Source organism: Topomyia yanbarensis, chromosome 3, assembly GCF_030247195.1.
Source record: "Topomyia yanbarensis strain Yona2022 chromosome 3, ASM3024719v1, whole genome shotgun sequence".
NCBI lineage: Eukaryota > Metazoa > Arthropoda > Insecta > Diptera > Culicidae > Topomyia > Topomyia yanbarensis.
In genome coordinates, this window is record NC_080672.1 from 402,714,816 (window position 1) to 402,723,296 (window position 8,481).

The window sequence follows — 8,481 nt, forward strand, 5'->3', positions numbered from 1 at the left end:
ATGATATTCGGCCTAACGGCGGCTTTCGGCTAAATTATCCATTCGCCCAAATTGTTTTCGACGATTTGGACCCAAAAAAATAAAACAAAAAAAATCGTGCCTTAGAAAATCCGTATAACTATAACAACAATTCTTTAAGCCAGCCAAAAAACTACTCTGTTTAACACCGATATTTATCTTCAGTTTTCATTTTCGTAGCCATCATCTTAACACTGTTCATAAGGCTTTGTACAACATTTGTGTCAACTTGTTTTCGTGTGGAAATCCATTGTTCCTCATTTTTACAATTTTTGAATGGCCTCACATGGGTTACTTAATTCGAATTTGACTCAGAATTTACTGTGATTTCAAGATATGCGGGTCTCATATTGCGCTGAACACATTATATGCTTGCATATAATGCATATATACCATTCTATGTAGTCTACATATGCTTGACGAAAAATAAATAAATAAATACATATTTGAGAACACCCCAATGGAGGCGCCTCATAACTCATAAATCTTCTAAATATAGTTACATAAATAACTTTATGTTGTAATCTTAGCGAATTTTACAAGTTTGGCAATCCATTTCTGCTAGCAGATTGACTTGGTTACTATTATTGACGAGTATATTAACCCTTTAACAACCACCGAATTCAAATGCGTTTACATAAAAATGATAAAAAAATGGAATTTCAGAACTGATAGTTTAAATTGATTCAGTTAACGAAAAGTAGTTAAAATCCCATTTTATGTACATAGCTCAGCTTAGCTGGTCCCTTTTTCGGTATCCGTGCTAAATGTCCAGCCCACTGTAGTCTGCCGTATTTTATCAGTCTTCCAATGTCAGCCTGGTGACACCAATTTAAAAAAATCTAGACTTTATTGTACTCCTTGAGCATCAAATTTGTTGGAAGTCACTAGGTTGACAAATTCGGGTAAAACCCCCAGTTCAATACACTTATTGGTGTAATTGTGCCTTTCTCATTGCACCAAACTATGATTCTATGGTTAGTAATGTTCAATTTGATTACGGAAACGTCTGTTACATTCTTAATACACTTGGCCCGTATTTACATTTTTTCTATTAACGATTAAGAGTGAGCAAGGAGTTGAAGGAAGAAAGCTTAGAAAAGCGTGGAATAGGGTCATATGAGCAAGCCCTTAGTTTTCCGTCGATTCATTCCTTTGGCTTGTACGGTAGTAGTCAGGATATTTTGGCACTTTTGAAGGCGAATCACCTGAGTCTGTGACATATACGGACAAGCGTAAAGTGACTTTGTGAACCGACTCATCAGCCACGAACTTGATGAGCTGCGTGTCGACGCTGAAGCACTTGAAACAAAAAAATATATTTAATAAGCTTAATCAGCATTAGTTCAATGTTGTCTTCCTGCTAACTTATTTTGACTCACAACCGAACCACTCCCTAGCTTATTTTGGCAGTACATCCATAGCTATGCATCTGTGTAAATCTAGAAAACCTTTCTTAATCGAACAAAAATTAGGCCAGTATTAGGTTGACGATTTTCAGAGTGATTGCATAACCCTTCTATATGAGAAAGACAAAAATATACCAAGGGTCCTATTCTCACAGTCACGTCACGTTGTGACTAGAACAAAATTTCCTTCTAGTCATTAACCCTTTCATGCCCAACTTTTTTCTAGTACATGTAGGGTTTCAAAACTATTTTTCCTTGAGAACGGTGTGGTTAAGAAACACGAAAAGCCTATTTACATAAAGACAGTTTTCAATAATATTGCACGATAACGAAGATTTATGAAAAAATCATTTTCCGTCATCAACGTAAACTGTCCCTGGCAGCAATGCTCCATCGGAATCCAATCAGACTAATTGCAATAACTTCAGTTCTAGAGCTGATCCTTGTAACTGTTAATACTCAAATTAAAGGCAGTAATCACATTAATAAGCCTTACTTGTTTTTGTGAGCAATTCTCGCATCAATCAAAAGTTATAGCTATTTAAAAACGTTGTTGTCCACAAACAACATGGGCATGAATGGGTTAAGTGACGTGACTGTGAGAATAGGGTCAAAATTTACTATGAGCTTGAGCTTGTGCGACCACCACTGGCTGCTACTCCGTTATCGATCTGGACTAGGTGAAGTTGCATAAAGAATCAGTAGATAATTATGCTGGGGATTAGCGAAACATCTTCCAGTGTGCAACTTCTGGTAATCCTAAACTGTTTTATTTAATCAATACCGGCGCCGGCCAGGGCCGAACGTAGATCGCGGAAGGAAAGGGAAGGAATGTTAGTCCGATACTTGCTTTTGCTAGAGGCCGTATATACTACTGCGCACTCCACAAGTATCACGTGGGGAGGAGATATTTGTTAGTATGTATAGAAGCTGGATTTTACATCTTCTCTATCGACGCCGGAGAGATGACTCCACTATCTGTACTAGATATCGATCCATCAACTCATGGATCGGGGACCAATGGCTTTACTTCGCTTCCGAAGGAAGACGTGACCACAGATTTTCTCACCTCAGAAAAATCTCAACGACCTCGGTTGGGATTGAACCCAGACTAACTAGAATGAGTGACGATCACGCTTACCACTCAACCACAGGCGCTGTCGCAAAAATATACCAAATCTACTATGTCCAAAAAGTCAATCTTAGGCAAAAAAATTTTTAGCCATATTACATAAAATCTCGATGTTTCATGCATTTTAAAGACGTATGGCACCAAAAATGCAAATTCGTTTTTAAAATTTCGTATACATCCCCCTTTGAACATTTTTCAGTTCCTGCTTATATACAATCAAAAACCGTCGAAGATGACCAATATAAAGAAACTTTCGTTAGTTATTAGTGATCTAATCTGGCAAATTCAAATAATTTGGCACCCATTTTGATAAGTTTTGTATCATTTTGATGGTGCCAGTTTATATGGAAAATTTCTGTGTGTTCACACTCTTCAAGCCGTCACTCCGCAACCGGAATTCCGATCGACGAAAAATTCAATAGCAACCGATGAGAAGGTTGTACCTTTTACTTGAGACTAAATATGTGCACACATATACAGTACTGAACGATAAGACCTACATAATGACGTAACCTAGGCAAGTGCCGTGATAGTAATAATAGATTGCCACCGGCCGTTCCTGAGAGCGTATGGAAGAAAAGAACTGTCGAAATTCGCAAAAAATAACTCCTTGTCTGGAAAGCGATCTTCGATTGTGGCAAATTAAATCAGCCCTTCATCCTTCATCGGAAATGGATCAACGCATAAAGTCGTTATTTTTTTTTGTTCTTCAAAAATTCCTTACGTTTCCAGTGGTCGTAGTGGTTCGTCGCCTACAAAAATAAGTTTCTTCTAAAATCATCCAGGAAAAGGCTTGAAAACACTGTAATCTTTACGAAGCAGGTGCAAAACTAACTCTGATTGTCTCCATGTAAATTGTCGAAAAATCCCACACAAAGTAGATCGGATTTGATTCATTTGGATCGGATCAGTCTACTGTACACCAACAAAGTATCATTGGATTCTGTCAATTTCTGGTCGAGTTGGCACGAACTCCGTACAACTTGCTTGCATAAAGACGGTGAGCCCGGAATTTCTAAATTTGGGATAAAAAAATCATAGAAGTCATAGCACTAGCGCCACTGCCGAAATGTTACAGGCCACTTCCGTTACGACACAGGACAGGAATATTTCATCGCTTCTTCTAAGTTCATTATTCCAGAACACATACGTAAAAGTAGTATGAAAATCCTCCTAAAAATATCGCATCTGGTAAGCAATTTGTGGATGAAAATAATGTACATTTCATAACAAAACTATCTGACGAAAATCTGTAAAACTAAGGATGCTGTCGAAAGCGGCTTCTCTAAAAAAATAGAACTATGCTCGAATCCTATTGGAGTGGTAGGTAATCAATACTGTGTCTGGTTCGTGGAAAAATAATTGAATCCACCAAATTTACTAGAACTGCTTCCCATTATGAATCATGAAATTCGACAGAAGTTTCGAGAAATACTATGATCCAAACTGACTAACATAGTTTTTTTTCGCATTTATATTTATTAATATTCAAAAGGTTCTTCGGCTCCGTCACTTTAAACTATTTCCTATAATTGAATTACAATTTAATGACAACTGGAGTGCAAGATACCTAAATAGGTCATTAATGGTCTAGAAGTGGATATCGAAATATTTAGTAACCATTTAAATGATTTTTTAAATAATTTGAGTAGGAGCGGGCATAGTGTAGCTGGTAAATCGATTGCTTCGTACGCAGTCCCCCTGAGTGCGATTCCCAACCCCACGCATAGCCTTATGGATTTTTCTAATAAGAGATTTTTCTGTCGCGAAAAAGCGGTGAATGACCCTAAAGTTAAAACCTCTGTAATCATGAAATAACAAATTATTTATAACTAAAATAATTTTAGTATCAGCAGACCTTTTTTTAAATAATAAAAAGTACGCTACTTAATTGTAACAACATTACTTCTTTGCTCACCTACTAAAACGGGTTAGTATGTGGCAAACTCTGCTGATCAAGCAGAACGGATTAAATTTAAAATTCCGCTGATTGCCAAGTTCCGATTAGCTACCCATAAATAACCACTGTTTCCGTTCGTTCTTTCATGGCCCGTCGTCCGCAAACCGATAACATAAACAGCCCACGATCCTGCGTGCGGCCGACCGACCGGGCGGAATAACCTCAAATGTAACGGAAATCAATAATCACCCTCACGGACCGGTCCGAAACCAGACCATAGCGGACATTAACTTTCAATGAGAACTTGTTCAACGGCGGCAGCGGAATGAAGAAAAAAAACGTCAACCCCGTTGAATCTCACACGCACCACCGTGCATCGCGGCGGCGGCTTCGGTGGTGGCCAGCGGAGAAGGAAAACGAATTAATAAAAATGCAAGCAAAATGGCATCAATTACGCACACTGCTGGAAGGAACTCGGTGGAGAACAACCACTCGTCGTCGTCGTCGCGATCGGTTCCAAAAACAGCCCGATCAACTTCTCCGTTGGTGATTCGTGGGGGAACGCACGCCGCTATCGATGTCAAGGCACACAACACTACTTTTCAAAAATGAAGCAAAAAAAAGATCACAGCTAAAGGGGCACCTTTAGTGCTCCTTTTTTTCTTGATTCCGCCAACTTTGCCCTCCGAGACGACAGTTCTGCGCTGCCGCTGCGTTGCTGTTGGCCGATATGCGAGAGAGATCATCGGAGTTCATTCCGTCGCGCAGTGCACCCCGATACACCCGTGCAGGCTTGGAGCTCCACTCTGCGTTCGTTGCGATGCTGATAATTGAGGTGAAAAAAATAAAACATTAAAAATATGCGTGCAACTCTATCTATCTGCAGAGCTGCCGGCATCCGCCTCTACCACCTGGACCCGCGCCCCTTCCCGGTTCAACGAATGAATGATCGCTTTTTATTTACGCTCGCGTTGTACAAACCCCTTGTTCACCACCGTCTCGCGTAGAACGCGCTTGCGCCCCCTGCTGCACGTTCAGCTCGCCTGCTGGCCGTGCCTATCGAGGCTGGGTGATCTTTGCACTGTGCGCGAGGAATCTTGGGCTGCAGGATCGGATGTTGTGAGAGCACGCGAGAAGTGTGGTCGGATAATTGTACGTACATTCTACTGGTTTGAGATTTTGATCTAGAAGTAAAATGTTGGGGCTCTGCGATTCGCTGGCTGGTTTTCTGCTAATCAGAGCTAGTAGTAGTAGCATTTGGAGGTCGGATATCAAAAGGAGACGGTACAGAAGCGGGGGTTATAAGGTTAGCAGAACGTGAAGCTGCAGATGACTTGTCAGACATGGCAGAAAGGATAAAAAAAATTACGCGAAACAAAAACTACAAATTAAATGCAAAATACACATAAAGAGAGAAAAAACAAAAGGATCTTGGAATAATTAAATTAAAAAATAATCTCTATCTTTGAAACTTTAAAGATTTAAGGAATTTGAACTTTTAACTTTTTGCTTTTAGATTTAAGCTAGCTAGTTAAAATCAACTTTCTACTTAGAACTAATTATGTTTTCGCATTTTTAATTAGCCTCATTACTTTTTACGTTTTACCTTTTATGTTAGATTTTTTGCTTTTTACTTTCAACTTTTTTCCTTGTCGCTTCTAATATTCTGCTTTTAACTTTTCTACTTTTTTAATTGTTAATTTTTGAACTTTTTACTATTTAACTTTTTTACTCTTCTACTTTTTCATTATGTATTTCACTTTTTTACTTTTTAATTTTTTCTTTTTTTGACTTTTTTACTTTATTACTTTTTCACGTTTTTACTTTTCTACTTTCTAACTTTGCTTTTTTACCTTTTTAATTTTTTCTACTTTTTATATTTTTTTACTTTTATATATTTTAGCCTTTTTACTTTTTTACTTCTGCACTTTTTTACCTTTTTATTTTTTTACTTTTTCATTTTGTGCTTTTTAATTTTTTGATTGCTTTTACTTTTAACATTTTTGCTTATTTACTTTTTCGTTTTTTTACTTTTTCACTTTTTTACTTGTTCACTTGTTCACTTTTTCACTTTTTAACTTTTTTGCTTTTTCATTTTTTTTTACTCTTTTACCTCTTCACTTTCCTTTTTTTAACTTTTTCACTTGTTTTACTATTTTACTTTTTTCATTTTTTTTACTTATTTCCTTTTTACTTATTATCTTCTTTTATTTTTTCACCATTTTACTTTCCTACTTTTTAAATTTTTTACTTTTTAACTTTTTAACATTTTTTACCTTTTTACTTTTTCACTTTTTTAGTATGTTACTTTTTATTTTATTACCTTTTACTTTTTTTACTTATTTCCTTTTTTACCTATGTTCTTTTTTACTTTTTATTTTTTTATTTTTTTACTTTTTCACTTTTCTATTTTTTGACTTTTTCAAATAGTAAATTTTCCTTCTTTTACTTCTACCTTTTACTTTTTTTTATTTATTTCCCCTTTTTACTTTTTTCACCTTTTTACTGCTTTACTTTTTTTACGTTTTTAGTTTTTTACTTATTCACTATTTTACTTTTCCACTGTTTTACTTTTTTGTTTTTCTACTATTTTACTTTATCACTATTTAACATTTTTACTTTGTTACTTTAATACTTTATAAACATTTTTATTTTTTACGTTTTGCTTTCAAGTTTCAATTTTCAACCTTCAACTTGAAGCTTGAAACCTGAAACGTTGAGATTTGAACTTTTAACATTCAACTTTATAGCTTTAACTTTGAACTTCGATCTTTTGCTTTTACATTTTCAACTTCCGACATTCAATTTTAAACTTTTAATTCTCAATTTTCACATTTCAACTATAACTTTTAACTTTCAATTTTTAACATTCAATTTTCAAAATTTCAATTTTCACCTTGCCAATGACAGCTTTTTCCTTTTATCTCTGAAATTTATGCTTTGATTTTTCAACTCTTAACTTGAAATTTGGAAATTGGAAGATGCAACTTGAAACTTGAAGCTTTACGTTTTTTTATGGAATTTGAACTTAGATCTAAAACTTTTTTTCTACTGTTTTCAAATTTCACCTTTCACTTCTCCACTTTTACCTTCCAACTTGTAAATTTCAGCTGGCAACTATAAACTTTTAACTGGCAATTTGAAACTTGCAACTTTTAACTTTAAACTTTATTCTATCAATTTTTCACTTTCAATTTAAAACTTTCAATTTACAACTTCCAGCTTTGAGCTTTCCACTTTCAATTCTCAATTTGCAGTTTTCAATTTGTAACTTTCAATTTTTTACCTTCAACTTTCAAGTTTTAATTTTCAACTTCAAACTTTCAATTTTCAGTTTTGATTTTTTAACTTTCGACTTTCAAGTTTTAACTATCAACCTTTCACTTTCAACATTCAACTGTCAACTTTCAACGTTTAACTTTTCACTTTTAACTTTCAACTCAACTTTCATCTTTCAACCTTCAATCTTCAACCTTTAACCTTCAACTTTCAACTTTGTACTTTGCACTTTCTACTTTTCATTTTCAACTTTCAACTCAACTTTCAATTTTGGACTTTCAACATTCTGCTCTCTGCTTTCAACTTTTAACTGTTAATTTTCTCGACAATTTTCAACTTTCGATTTTCAACTTTCAACTTTCAGGTTTCAACTTTCAACTCTCAATTCTCAACTTTCAAACTATCAAACTTTTAACTCGTAACTTGTAACTTGTAACCTGCAACTTGTAACTTGTAACTTGTAACTTGTAACTTGTAACTTGTAACTTGTAACTTGTAACTTGTAACTTGTAACTTGTAACTTGTAACTTGTAACTTGTAACTTGTAACTTGTAACTTGTAACTTGTAACTTGTAACTTGTAACTTGTAACTTGTAACTTGTAACTTGTAACTTGTAACTTGTAACTTGTAACTTGTAACTTGTAACTTGTAACTTGTAACTTGTAACTTGTAACTTGTAACTTGTAACTTGTAACTTGTAACTTGTAACTTGTAACTTGTAACTTGTAACTTGTAACTTGTA